At 47.5% G+C, this 15268-nt stretch overlaps 1 long non-coding RNA gene across 4 annotated transcripts; it reads right to left on the bottom strand.

Moving 5' to 3' along the window:
* Positions 1 to 1136: 1136 nt before the first annotated feature.
* On the bottom strand, positions 1137 to 10889 carry LOC123144588 (uncharacterized). Of its 4 annotated transcripts, none has more exons than XR_006471745.1 (6): positions 10363 to 10889; positions 3960 to 4073; positions 2732 to 3120; positions 2462 to 2573; positions 2194 to 2341; positions 1137 to 1790 (listed from the first exon to the last, which is right to left on the bottom strand). It is a non-coding gene; the product is annotated as an uncharacterized lncRNA (long non-coding RNA). The 4 variants fall into 4 exon arrangements; XR_006471746.1 differs by having other exon boundaries at positions 1140 to 1790; positions 2462 to 2568; XR_006471743.1 differs by lacking the exon at positions 2194 to 2341 and having other exon boundaries at positions 1154 to 1790; positions 10363 to 10884.
* Positions 10890 to 15268: the final 4379 nt, after the last annotated feature.

Here is a 15268-nt window from a genome sequence, read left to right as displayed (position 1 = left end):
GTCCCCAATAAAGCAAGAAGGGCACGTCAGCAGCGCATTAAATGCGTTTTGTCCTACGGTGCCAGGGATAAACTCAACTACTGTACAACTTTCCGCCTCCTGTGTGCCACTGTGGCAGCCCCTTTGACTATAAAAGGAGACCCGCGGCGTACCGAGGGAGGATTCAAACTTTTTGGACGCTGCACGCTCTGTAAGAAGTCCAAGAACACCAGATAAACATACACCAGCAGGAGTAGGGTATTACGCATCGCTTGCGGCCCGAACCTGGATAAAACTCCCCCGCGTTGATCTTCTAATCCCGCTCTTCCCACGGCCCCTCGCCCTATCAACCGTAGAAGGGATTCTTTGTAATTCCTTAGGGTTTAAACTCGAATTCAAATACGGTCAAACTTGATTTCAAACGCGGTTTTTTTTTTAAAGTTTGTCGAAATGGGCAAAATATACCGTTGGATAGCTATCGAAAATGGGAAACTTAGTCATGTTGAATGTTTTCTGTACTTCGCAACCGTTTAAGAGTAATCTTGAATAAGGTGAGACCCGTCGTGTTGTTTTTTCCTGTCTAAAAAACAGAGTACTCGTACTGATCTATATGTGTGTTTATACTAAGGTATTTTTCATAGAGTAATTTTGAATGGTTCCAAAAAAAATTACTTAAACTGTTGTCCGTATGCGCTTGTACTGCGTGTGTTTTCACAAAATCGACTTACTCCGTTTTGTCAGTATGGTTTTCCTCACAAATTTCCAAGGATTTACGGTATCATCATCCTCGAACTTGCATGGTTTATAACGTTGAGCTGATTGATATTTTTTCAAATAGAAAATGTTTTGTGTTTTTTAACTCGACATATTTTTTGCAATGATGTTATGGACTTCTCTCTTTGTACGACTTGAACTTTTTACCATTTGAATTTGCATGAGGTTTCTTTTTGTTTGAGCTTTTTTACCAAACTTATATACATCATGTTGAAGTTACAACTTTTTTAATTGTGAACTTGTTGTGTTTTCACAATGCCAAAGCTAGCAAATAGTACGAGATTCACCCAACAAAGGGGCTAATTACATAGAGCAGCTGCAATAATACAATGGTAAGTGGTTACCAACACACATACACATGAACTGATAACAAGGTAATGTACAAGTTCATGTGCAGTAACACTACAAATTCACAAAGAAACCTGAAATATCCTCATATATTAGTTTTTCCGTAAGCAAAAAAACCATTAGACATATGGTCACTAGTAAATATAAATTGTGCCGAAGGCACACAATAAAGAATAGTCATCCTGTACATCTTGGCGTAATCAAATAGACTGCGGAATTTCCCAAACGAACTTCCACATGTTTTTGTGAATTGAACCTTATTCATTTTTACATAGAGTAAACTGCAGTAGCATTTTTTGTGCGGATGCAATCTGCTATAGAGATAAATGGCAACAAAATTACTGTCACTGCAATCCTCTTTTTATCCACATATTTTTTCTAGCTACTTTTATGGTGATGTTAGGAGAAGCAGGAAGGAACGAGAGAACTGATGGGCGACCAGGAGGAGGCGTGCTTGGAGCGTAGGTTGGTACTGATACACTCGACATCAGGGAATTTCCCGCTTGCGCAAGATCAAACTGCAACAGTTCGTGATGCAAAGGCCGATTGCCTGGCTTGTCAGCGTGGTATTGACCCTGAATTTAGGGCTCCTAGAAGCAGCAACATCAACACATGCATAGCGGGTAAATAGAACATGCAAATTAGCAAGCAATCAGGTAAGCTTCACACCTTCCCCGATCTGAAAAATCCTGAAAATAACCAAAATGGCCAAAGCTCAGAAGCATTTTACTTCACTGAAATTTTAACACTTGATGAGCTGAAGATAAAAAAACTACAGATTATTACAATATCGGCGGAAGTTCACTGTTAGAGACTAAAACAAATTCAGATCATAACAGAAATGCATTTACTGGTTTTTTTGTAGGGTGGACTTATGTTCCTTTCTACGTAGTTCTGAACTTTTGAACGTCTGAAATCTAAACTTTTGCTTAAGTACCAATACTACATAACACATAAATCCAATTTGTTTATGTGTACCAATAATTTTGTTCTTTAAGTTTCTGCACTTTTTTTTGCTATAACGACTATAATCATTTCTGTACCCCTGCCAATGATATTTTTGAACTTCAATTATAAATAAAGAACACATACTATAATTTAGATTGTTAGTCCACATAGGGGTCTTCTTCGGGGGTGAGCCTGGTTGCCAAAACAGCAGCAGCAACCATGGAGGGCTTAGACTAGACTAGGCCGTACTACAACAGTGCCAGCTCCATGAAAAAAAGACCGTGCTCTCCATCTAGACAAATACATCCAAGAGAAGACGAGAGAAACATCAACACATAGACTCACTTCTTTGGCAAAATGGCAAATATGTACTACATCTACAGAATTTGTAAAAATCTGGTGTTCCTTTTACCTCGTTGTCGCTCTTCTTATCTCAGGAGCAGGACACGATCTTGGCGAATCACACGAGGAAGACGTAAGCAGGCATCGCTGCCGGCAATACTTGGCACACAGGACAACCTGCACTGAAGGTGCATTTAAGCATCAAAAGGCAAAGTGACTACATGAGGGATAATATAGAAAGAGTGTGCATGTAAAGATTATAAGAAACATGTGCATTTAAGCATCTTCGCAAAAGCTTAGTACAAATAAAGCATAGGAGCAGGAGGAGAGAGATGGATACCTCCTCTACAGGCGTCCGCGTACTTGACCTTGAGGCACAAACTGGGGTTCAGCCTAGCTGCTGCATCCTCGTGTTGGTGCCATTGAGCGGGTATGGAACTTCGGTGATGTACAGGAGCTCATCGCTGCAGTAGGATATCAAGCCTGGGAGGGTACGAGCAGCTTCAGGGAGAGGAAGGAGTGCGGCAGGGGTCACGATGCGTAGGAGGCCAGTGACGGAGCACGCAGTGACACAAATGGCCGTGGTTGCAACATACACAATGACGCAGGTATCTGAACTGATGGCCGCGACAAAACTCGGACGCCCTAAAGCCATGGGGTTGGATTGATGGACGCGACGAACTCCACCACCATGGGCTGCCGTGGGCCGCAGTGGCTCTAGTGGAGGAACTACACGATACACAATTTCTTCCATCATGCAAAGTAAACATTTGGACTTAAATAGTCCAATTTAGAAGTACTAAATACAACCACCCCTCTGAACTTTAAGTTTGTAAACAATGTTAGCCCAGACTACAGAGTAGCTGGCTCCCGAGGATCAGACAAAGTCAAGGAGAAACAAAGTATACTGGAGCTAGTACGAACTAGTACAACACACTTTATATATTGTGGTCTCAAACACGCACTGATACAAGTGAGAAACTCACGGTGTACTAGTACTACCACCACTACAGTATGCTAACAGCTGTTGCTGCCGCTCCATGCATGCTCCATGCATGTCATACGTAGACAGGATTGACTCAACAAACAATGTGTGTAGTGACAACGAACTAATGAACTATAGACAGTCGGGGGTTAGAAAAAATAAACTACCTAAATTCCTCAACCAGAACTGTAGATATTAGCAAATTTGAACTTATAGTAATTCATTAAATCGGTGAACCCGAGTTTTTGAAATCTTTTCGGCAAAAACTATGTACATTGCAAGTGCTCGTTAGATTTTTTTGAACTGACTGTATGATAGTATTTGAGCTTTTTCCAGAATATTTATTCTGTTAGCAGGAGCTACATAATCCATTTGGGATTGTATAAGAAAACATACAGTGGCATACTAGGAATCTTCAGATTACTTACAACCTTACTGACAAAAAGATGTCAATAATTTTGTAAATGCATTTCCAGCAAGAACAGTTTATTAGCTCAAGGTTATGTCTTCATCAAAACTAATACACAGTAACCAACACTTGGGGATTAGAAGGCAACAGAAAAGAGAGGAGAGGCTCTCTCACAGCGTTCCTGATGTCAAAGCAGTGTTCCTCCCGCAGATGGATTCAGATGAAGGGCTTTTTCGACCTTGATGTAGCTGAAAGATCAAGGGAAGTACTCCCACAGTTCACCATCTTCTGAGAAACCAAAATTACCAATTTTAGCAAAACAAAAAGAAATTGTAGACCACAAGAATTAGCGAAATGAACCACCAGTTTGTGCTTGTAAAACATATAGTTTGGAAAACTGCTCGACACCCTAAACGGGGTGTGGCTATCTCATTATATAGGAGTACCAAAAGGTACAGTACAAATACAGGTGTATACAAGAGTCCTCGTATATATACAGTCTAACACCCTCCCTCAATCTTAACTATGACATGAGGTACAAAGCAAGTTAAGATTGCGCCTACAGCCTACAAACTGTGGTTGTTGAAGAGGCTTCGTGAAGATGTCAGCAAGTTGATCCTTTGACGAGATGAACTTGATACTGAGGAGCTTCTGTGCAACGCGTTCCCGAACAAAGTGATAGTCTACCTCAATGTGTTTCGTCCGAGCATGAAACACCGGATTTGACGAAAGATAAGTCGCACCAATATTGTCACACCAAAGCACTGGAGGATGAGCAGGAGAGACTCTCAATTCTCTCAACAAGGACTGAACCCATATGATCTCAGCAGTCGCATCAGCAACTGCTTTGTACTCAGCTTCAGTACTGCTGCGAGACACCGTAGCCTGCTTGCGAGCATTCCAGGCGATCAAGTTAGGACCAAGAAACACTGCATATCCCCCCGTGGATCGCCTGTCATCAGGACTGCCAGCCCAATCTGCATCAGAAAACGCTGAGATCTCACAAGACGGTGCAGGCTGGAGAAGCAAACCATAGGAAGCAGTGAGGCAGATATAACGGAGGATACGCTTCACAGCTGACCAATGAGATGTCCTGGGTGCATGGAGATACTGACAGACACGGTTGACTGCATAGGAAACATCGGGTCTGGTGATAGTAAGATACTACAGACCACCAACGAGACTACGATACTCAGTAGCATCATCAGGTGGAAGAAGATCTCCATCAAGAGCAGACAGCCGATCAGTAGCAGACATCGGAGTGATCACATGTTTACACTTCAGCATTCCAGCACGACGCAACAAGTCCAGAGAATACTTCTTCTGAGTAAGAGTCAACCCAGCAGAAGACCGCGAAACCTCCAGACCAAGGAAAAAGTGCAGAGCACCTAAGTCCTTGACAGCAAAATCACCACTCAAGGCAGCCACAAGATGATCAGCAGCGGCATCGGAGGAACTGATGAGGATGATATCATCAACATAAACCAGTAGATACATCGTAACCTCAGGACGCTGAAGAAGAAACAGGGACGTGTCAGCTGTGGAGGGAAGAAACCCCAGCGCCCGAAGAACAGAGCCAAGACGAGCATGCCACGCACGGGGAGCCTGTTTAAGTCCATATAGCGCCTTAACAAGACGACAAGGATGATGAGGACGTGCAGGATCCACAAAACCCGGCGGCTGATGCATATACACCTCTTCCTCCAAGACTCCATGCAAGAAAGCATTCTTCACATCAAGTTGACGAAGAAACCATCCGCGAGTAACAGGAAGAGACAGCAGCAAACGAATGGTAGTGGGCTTGATAACTGGACTGAATGTGTCTTCATAATCAAGACCATACCTCTGTTTGAACCTTTGGCAACTAGCCTGGCCTTGTAGCGCTCAATAGAACCATCAGCATGTCTCTTGACTTTGAAAACCCACTTAGAATCAATAACGTTAACACTAGTCACTGGAGGAACAAGATGCCAAGTGTCATTCTTCAGCAGGGCCTGAAACTCCTGTTCCATCGCGGCACGCCAGTGAGGAATACCCAATGCAGCCTGAAAATGGCGAGGCTCAGCAGTAGGATCCGCAGCAATATGAGCCATGCAAGCAGCGAGCCACGCGACAGTCCCGTCAGTGCGTTTCTTTGGCTGAAAAACACCCGTTTGGCTGCGTGTTCGAGGACGAAGAGCAACAGTAGTGGGTTGTGCTGACGATGCCGGAGTCGGTGCAGATGACGGCATCAGCAGAGGCGAGGCCGAAGCATCCTGCGAGCCGGTGCCAGAGTCACCTGGCAACGGGTATGCAGGTGGTGTCGGGCCACGTGCGGCCGGCCCATCCAGAGTCGGGTCGGGCGGGGCAAGGTCAGCCGGCGCAGGGGACCCAGTAGCTGGGCCGGGCGAGGCGGCAGTCGGAGCAGGAGACCCAGCCACTGGGCCGGGCGATGGGCCAGGCGAGGCAACCACCGGGCCTGGCGGGAGCGACGTTCGCGGAGTGGCCGCAGGAGAGAGCGACGCCCGCGGGTTGACTGCGGGTGCAGCCTCCACAGGCTGTCGGGCGCCACCCGCTATGCATGTCCCATGCATACGACCCACGTCCCGTTCCGAAAACATCATCCGGCGCCTGTTCATCAAGCAGCTCAAGACGAGCACCACGTCCAATACCTGCAGCATGATTAGGAAGCAACACAAGAGTATTTGCAACATCCACAAATTGATCAGGCGAAGGTGTGGTAGAGTGAACAGGTGGCATAGGAGTGTCAGAGTTTGTCGGAAGTGCATGAAAGGGGAACACATTCTCATCAAACACAACATCACGAGATATGAAGATGCGATTGGTGGGAAGGTGCAGGCATTTGTACCCTTTGTGAAGGGAACTATACCCAAGAAAGACACACTTTTTAGACCGAAACTCTAGCTTACGTTTGTTGTACGGACGCAAATGGGGCCAACATGCACACCCAAACACTTTGAGGAATGTGTAATCTGGAATTTCATTGAGCAAGAGTTCAAGCGGGGTTTTCATATTCAGGAGTTGTGAGGGAAGCCTATTGATCAAAAAACAGGTGGTGGAGAAAGCATCACTCCAGAACCTAAACGGAACGGAGGCATGAGCTAGCAAAGTAAGACCAATTTCTACAAGATGACAATGCTTAAGTTCCGCGGTTCCATTCTGCTGATGTGTATGAGGACAAGACACACGGTGCGAAATCCCAAGTTTGTTGAAAAATGTGTTGAGGTTGTGGTATTCAACCCCCCCCCAGTCGGATTGAACATGAATAATTTTCTGCTTAAGGAGACGCTCAGCGTGTGCTTGAAACTGAATAAAAACATCGAACACATCAGACTTTCGCTAATAAGATAAAGCCAAGTAAACCGGCTATAAGCATCAGTGAAACTGACATAATAATTGTGGCCAATAACAGACATTTGGGCATGACCCCATACATCAGAAAACACAAGCTCAAGAGGATGTTTCACAACACGACTAGACTCTGAAAACGGAAGTTGATGACTCTTGCCCTGCTGACAGGCATCACAAATAGTTTCAGCAATTTCATTGGACACAACTGGTAATTCATGACGATGTAGCACATGACGAACTATAGGAACAGCAGGGTGACCAAGGCGCGCATGCCAATGTGTAGGTGACACATGAACACCGCTGAACGCCTGAGGAGAAGACTGCATAGGAGGCGTGGGCGGCGCGTCAAGTGCATATAAACCATGGCGAAGACGACCACTAAGCAGAACGGCCCTCGTGTCCCGATCCTTGATAAAGAAACGAAAAGGGTGAAACTCAGCAAGGACATTATTATCACGAGTAAGTTGAGGAACAGACAACAAACTACGTGTAGCAGTGGGAACACGAAGAACATTGGAAAGATGCAGTTTTCGACAATTATGTGCAAGAAGTGAAGCCTGACCAACATGGGAGATGCGCATACCTGCTCCATTGGCGGTGTGCACCTGATCATGGCCGCGATATGGCTCCTGAGTGGAAAGCTTAGCCATCTTGTTGATGGGGTGGTTCATGGCTCCCGTGTCCATGTACCATGTAGGATCAATGGAGTAAGACGGAGTGCGCCCATGTTCATGACTCGTCACCACATCAGCCTGTTTCTCATTCCCTTTGCCATTATTGCCCAGGCCGAGGAAATCTTGCTTGTAGCGTCGATGACAGCGGGAGGTGATGTGGCGCTCAAGGCCACACAGCTGATAGGCCTGCTTTGCGCCGTAGAAGGGACAACAAGCCACCAGCCTGGTATCGCCAGTGATGGACGGTGCGGCACCCCGCGGAGCCTGCGGGGATGAGGGCGTCGGCTTCCCACCAAGCGGCGACGGCTTTTGTGGCTTACCGTGGGTCGCGGCGTTGGCGGAGACGAAACTCGGAGAGGCTCGACGCGCTTTGATGCGCTGTTCACGACCAAGAAGACGCGCATAGAGCTCTCGCGGCGGAAGTGGCGCCTCACGACCATGAATGTTCTCGATGAGATTGTCATAATCGTCATCAAGGCCGTTGAGCACGTGGGTGCTGAAATCCTCATCTCCAAGCGGCTGACCAATCGAGGCCAAGGTGTCGGCGAGGCCAGACATCTTGGTGAAGTACTCAGTGATGGTGAGACCGCCGAGTTTAGTCTCCCCCAACTCGGTGCGGATAGAATGAGCACGCGCCTGAGATTGGGAGGCGAAGCTGCTGTGAAGCGCCGACCAAGCATCTCGCGACGTCGCGGCGAAGATGACCAGCGACGACACGCTCGGAGTGAGCGACGACTGAATAGCGGAGAGGATCGCCTGGTCCTGGGCCACCCACACGTGATACGCCGGATGGTACGGCGGCGGACACGGGATGGAGCCATCGACGTATCCCTCCAGGTAACGGCTTCGAAGGAGAGGCAGCACCTGAGCCCGCCACGACAAATAATTATCCGGCGTAAGCTTCACAGGAAGGAGGTGCGAGAAGTAGAACGGTGACGACGCCACCGCATGGTCCACATGAGCCGGCGCCGGTGGTGCATAGCAACCCAGCAGAGGATCCATGTCCGGATGAGGGGTGATCGCCAGAGATGCGCCCGTGTACGGCGATGAAGGGTAGGCGCCAGGAACCACAGAGCCATCACCCAGGCCAGTCGGGGCCCCGGAGGGCACAGGGGGTGCAGCCCCGTAGGGCAGCGAGGACGGCGGCACCATGTAGGGCTGGGGGTGCGACGACCCAGCATAGGGCTGCACTGGCGGCGCGCCGTAGGGCGACGGCCAGGCCGACGAGGACGGCGGCATGGCACCAAAAGTTGGCGCAGGGGCGCCATACCGGGGCACGCCATAGAACGGCGGAGGGGCCGCGACAGGCGCTGGTGCAGGGTCACGAGGACCCGGCGGCACAGTGGCGATGGTCGAGGATGGAGTGCCGGAAGAAGCCAGCGAGGGCAGCTCGCCTGACCCGCTCGATCCGATCTGACCCGCGGGAGTCCCACCGGGCGGCTGAGCCTGCCACCAGGCCGTAGCCAGCGGGCGGGACACCATGAAGGGCGACGAGGGAGCGACGGCGGAGGCCGGTGCTTGGGCCGACGCAGCGACGGCGGCGTTGGAAGGGGCCGAGGCGGCGGCGGCAGCGGCAAGGGCAGCAGAAGACATCGAAACCCTGAACTGATACCATGTAAAACATATAGTTTGGGAAACTGCTCGACACCCTAAACGGGGTGTGGCTATCTCATTATATAGGAGTACCAAAAGGTACAGTACAAATACAGGTGTATACAAGAGTCCTTGTATATATACAGTCTAACAGTGCTAACCACAGAACCGCAGGAATTGGCAAAATTGAACTTTTGTTTCTAATAGATATCAAGCCTGGGAGGGCAACTTGAGACTGGCGGCATGTATATCACATCGTAACAGGGCTGTCTAGGGCTTAGTTGAACTTTGTACAGATATCTAAACTTAGTTGAACTCATTTTAGCACAAAGTTCGTCAACACACGCGCACACATAAGGATATGAGATCTGCACCAACAAGCACTTATGAACGAACACCAAACATGTTTGTGGACTTGTTAACAGAAGCTCTGTGTTTCCATGACAAGGGCGCGGCCTCACTAGGGCACGCGAGGTGCCACATCCTCCAGACTCCTACCAGAGTAGCTCCCGAATGGCACACCTCAACCTCCTCCTTGCTCGCATCAGCAAGCTGCCCCAACGTCTCCCAGCTTCCGACACCGTGGCGGTCACGTAGGAGCGCCTTGGCATAGGACATCACCCCTCGGTGACCCCCACGTCGTACTGCAATAGGGGCTAGATCGAACTTCGGTTGCCGATGCAAGCCGTTCGGCGCCAGCGGTGAGCGGCCGTCCACACTCCTCTTCCTCCCGCACCCTACTTCATGCCAACCAGAAGGTAGAGGTAGCAAATGATTTTTGCCTCTCTATGACTCTCATTAAATAGCAAATGCTATTTTTCTCAACATCATGTACTATAATGGGATATAATAACAAATAGAGTGCCATCAAGAGTAAGCGCACTTTGCTTATCTTTTTGCAAAATCCTAAATAAAATCTATTTGGTGAGCGAGGGAGTTTAAAATGGTGGGAACCTGACCTTTACTTCTGTCAGTAAGCATCATCATATAAAAGTCTGGTACCTCCACCGTAGCCAACAGATCCCATCTTCCTTCTCCGCTCCTACCTCATGAACACTTGCATTCCATAAATGAAAGGCTCTGCCCTCACCAAGTGAGGTAGCTGAGCCGTCCTGCAGCAGGAGAGAGACATGGTGGCAGCGGGATCCAGGGTTCGGCTACGGTGAACCGCTTCGGGTGGTGGCGTTGAACAGCCTGAAACTGGTGGGGCCGGAGCAGAATGGAGACGCTGCCAGCGATGGGGAGAGGGTCGGGCAGCGCGGTGGGGAGGAGGCCGACCGGAGGTGCGCTAGGAGGAGGCCGGCCGGCGGCGCGCGGGGGGGGGGGGGGGGGGGGGGGGGGGGGGGGGGGGGGGGGGGGGGCGGAGGCTGACCGGAGGCCCGCTGGGAAGAGGCCAATCGTAGGCGCGCTGGGAGGAGGCCGACCGGCGGCGCGGTGGGGAGGAGGTCGGGCGGCAGCGGGCACGGGGAGAAGGTGGTAAGAAGGATCCGCGGGGAGGATTAGGGCAGTTTTCTTTTTTAAGGGCCGGGCGCGCCTTATAGGTCCGATAGTAACAGAATATTCGTAACAGAATAATATTCTGTTACTAGTAACATAATAGCTCTGTCCTATACGTGAATGTTAGCAAGATCATTTGTGTGTCGTTTTGTGAGTTTTCATTCATTGTTCAAGAAACGGGAACAATTTTCAAATATTTCGGCCATAGGTTGAGGCCAGAGGCATAGGCCTTGTTGGTATTTTAATTGAAGGAAATGCATATAGAGTCTGAAAATCGCGAAAATCAGTGTGTCGCTGTGGCGTGCTCTCACGACCCCATGGATTTTTTTGGTAAAGTTTGGCACTAGTTTTGATGGTCGCACCTTGTAACCCAAGCATCTCACAAGAAGGATCATAGATTCCAAAAGGAGACATGACACTTCGGACTCCAATCATCGGTGACTTCAGCATTCAGCCTCGAATTTTTTTTCATGGTAAGCAATCACCGATATACCCTAGGTTTGATTTTCTGGCCCATTTCAGGTCTCTTCTACTATATTTAAGCCATTTTTCATTTATCGTGCATTTAGTGCATATAAAATCAAAACCCTACTACAACTTCATGTGGGTGTTAGTAAAGAAGGTGTACAAATCATTTCTATGTCTTTTTGCGAGTTTTCATACATTGTTCGAGAAGCGGGGAGAATTTTCAAACATTTCGGCTGCAAGATGCGGCCACCAGCATAGGCCTAGTTGGTATTTTCATTAGAGGAAATTCATGTAGAGTACGAAAATCATTAAAATTGGTGTGTGACCGTGGCATGCTCGCACGCCCCCTGGAAAAAATTTGGTTAGTTTGGCACAATTTTTGATGATCGCTCCTTGGAAACCGGAGCATCTTACTAGAAGGATCATGATTTTTAAAAGGAGACGTGGCAACTCAAACTCAAGTGGCCGGTGACTTCAACGTTTGGCCTCATAAAAATTTCCACGGTACGCAATCACCATTATACCACAAGTCTGATTTTCTGGCGCATTTCAGTTATTTTTGCTATATTTAAGCCATTTTTTGAATTTAACGTGCATTTTGTACATATAAATCAAATCCAACCGCAACTGCATGTGTTGATGAAAGGGATGAGGACTGTCTTTCGATCTTGGAGCATCGAACAGTGCAGACGTACGATCCATGGGGTTTGGGTTCTGGCCAATCACAACGCATAACTCACATCACACGCGCGATTTGGTCGGCACACAGCTTTCATGAATGAATCATGTGCTATTCGCAAACCAGATTGCATATTTCAGTTCATACATATTGGAGTGAGATCAATTGAGTGTGCTACCTCTAGGGTATATATCAAGGTTAACATATTAACCATTCTTACATCAACAGAAGGCCGAGCATAACTCACAAATTCAGTACACGCGATAGTTCTAAATTGAATGAATTAAGTTGCAGAATAGGCATAAAAACTAGTGTTACGGCTTAATTCCCATGTACATGGGGAACTGTGGTCAATAGGTTGACCCTGAATGAACTTAGGTTTTTTGATGATTGTATGCTTCGCTGTTTGGATGGAGCGTGACCCCTTGGCTGGCAACTCAGGAAATTCATCGTACTCATCCTCATCAGCAACATCCTCGACGCCTAGTACCCTCCTTTTCCCATGCATCACTACAAGGCAGTTCTTATGCAAGGGGTCATTCACATAGAAAACCTTTACCTGACTAAGAGGGATCCATAGAACGGGTCCATGTGATATGCCATCGTTGTCTTGTTAGCATAGATCATGAACCTTTACCTGACTAAGAGGGATCCATGTGCACCTGAATAATGCCACCTTAACTTTCACATCGTTAAGCTCCCAAATCTCTTCGATGGTTCCATAGTATACCCTTTTATCAGTTTCATCTACAGTCTTGCATTCTATTCGAATAGAGTTGTTCTGATATGAGGTCTTCTCATCATGTTCCTCAATGTAGAATGTGTAGCCATTATGTCATATGTGTTGGGGAACGTAGTAATTTCAAAAAAATTCCTACGCACATGCAAGATCATGGTGATGCATAGCAACGAAAGGGGAGAGTGTTGTCCACGTACCCTCGTAGACCGAAAGCGGAAGCGTTAACACAACGCGGTTGATGTAGTCGTACGTCTTCACGATCCGACCGATCAAGTACCGAACGCACGGCACCTCTGAGTTCAGCACACGTTCAGCTCGATGACGTCCCTCGAAATCCGATCCAGCCGAGTGTTGAGGGAGAGTTTCGTCAGCACGACGGCGTGGTGACGATGATGATGTTCTACCGACGCAGGGCTTCGCCTAAGCACCGCTACGATATTATCGAGGTGTAATATGGTGGAGGGGGGCACCGCACACGGCTAAAAGATCGTTGATCAATTGTGTGTCTATGGGGTGCCCCCTGCCCCCGTATATAAAGGAGCAAGGGGGAGGCCGCCGGCCAAGGAGGAGGGCGCGCCAAGGGGGGAGTCCTACTCCCACCGGGAGTAGGACTCCTCCTTTCCTTGTTGGAGTAGGAAAAGGGAAGGGATAAGGAGAAAGAAGGAAGGGGGCGGCCCCCCTCCCTAGTCCAATTCGGACTAGTCCATGGGGAGGGGTGCGGCCACCCTTTGGGGCCTTTCTCTCCTTTTCTGTATGGCCCATTAAGGCCCAATACGAATTCCCGTAACTCTCCGGTACTCCGAAAAATACCCGAATCACTCGGAACCTTTCCGAAGTCCGAATATAGTCGTTCAATATATCGATCTTTACGTCTCGGCCATTTCGAGACTCCTCGTCATGTCCCCGATCTCATCCGGGACTCCGAACTCCTTCGGTACATCAAAACACATAAACTCATAATATAACCGTCATCGTAACGTTAAGCGTGCGGACCCTACGGGTTCGAGAACTATGTAGACATGACCGAGACACCTCTCCGGTCAATAACCAATAGCGGAACCTGGATGCTCATATTGGCTCCCACATATTCTACGAAGATCTTTATCGGTCAGACCGCATAACAACATACGTTGTTCCCTTTGTCATTGGTATGTTACTTGCCCGAGATTCGATCGTCGGTATCTCAATACCTAGTTCAATCTCGTTACCGGCAAGTCTCTTTACTCGTTCCGTAATACATCATCCCGCAACTAACTCATTAGTCACAATGCTTGCAAGGCTTATTGTGATGTGTATTACTGAGTGGGCCCAGAGATACCTCTCCGATAATCGGAGTGACAAATCCTAATCTTGAAATACGCCAACCCAACAAGTACCTTTGGAGACACCTGTAGAGCACCTTTATAATCACCCAGTTACGTTGTGACGTTTGGTAGCACACAAAGTGTTCCTCCGGTAAACGGGAGTTGCATAATCTCAAAGTCATAGGAACATGTATAAGTCATGAAGAAAGCAATAGCAACATACTAAACGATCGAGTGCTAAGCTAACGGAATGGGTCAAGTCAATCACATCATTCTCCTAATGATGTGATCCCGTTAATCAAATGACAACTCATGTCTATGGCTAGGAAACATAACCATCTTTGATCAACGAGCTAGTCAAGTAGAGGCATACTAGTGACACTCTGTTTGTCTATGTATTCACACATGTATCAAGTTTCCGGTTAATACAATTCTAGCATGAATAATAAACATTTATCATGATATAAGGAAATAAATAATAACTTTATTATTGCCTCTAGGGCATATTTCCTTCAGTCTCCCACTTGCACTAGAGTCAATAATCTAGTTCACATCGCCATGTGATTTAACATCAATAGTTCACATCACCATGTGATTAACACCCATAGTTCACATCGTCATGTGATCAACACCCAAAGGGTTTACTAGAGTCAGTAATCTAGTTCACATCGCTATGTGATTAACACCCAAAGAGTACTAAGGTGTGATCATGTTTTGCTTGTGAGATAATTTTAGTCAACGGGTCTGTCACATTCAGATCCGTAAGTATTTTGCAAATTTCTATGTCTACAATGCTCTGCACGGAGCTACTCTAGCTAATTGCTCCCACTTTCAATATGTATCTAGACCGAGACTTAGAGTCATCTAGATTAGTGTCAAAACTTGCATCGACGTAACCCTTTACGACGAACCTTTTGTCACTTCCATAATCGAGAAACATATCCTTATTCCACTAAGGATAATTTTGACCGCTGTCCAGTGATCTACTCCTAGATCACTATTGTACTCCCTTGCCAAAATCAGTGTAGGGTATACAATAGATCTGGTACACAGCATGGCATACTTTATAGAACCTATGGCCGAGGCATAGGGAATGACTTTCATTCTTTTTCTATCTTCTGCCGTGGTCGGGCTTTGAGTCTTACTCAATTTCACACCTTGTAACACGGGCAAGAAAC

This window comes from Triticum aestivum, chromosome 6D (assembly GCF_018294505.1).
Source record: "Triticum aestivum cultivar Chinese Spring chromosome 6D, IWGSC CS RefSeq v2.1, whole genome shotgun sequence".
NCBI classification, from domain to species: domain Eukaryota; kingdom Viridiplantae; phylum Streptophyta; class Magnoliopsida; order Poales; family Poaceae; genus Triticum; species Triticum aestivum.
The sequence above is the reverse complement of the archived record's forward strand: the minus strand, read 5'-3'. Positions and strand labels throughout refer to the sequence as shown.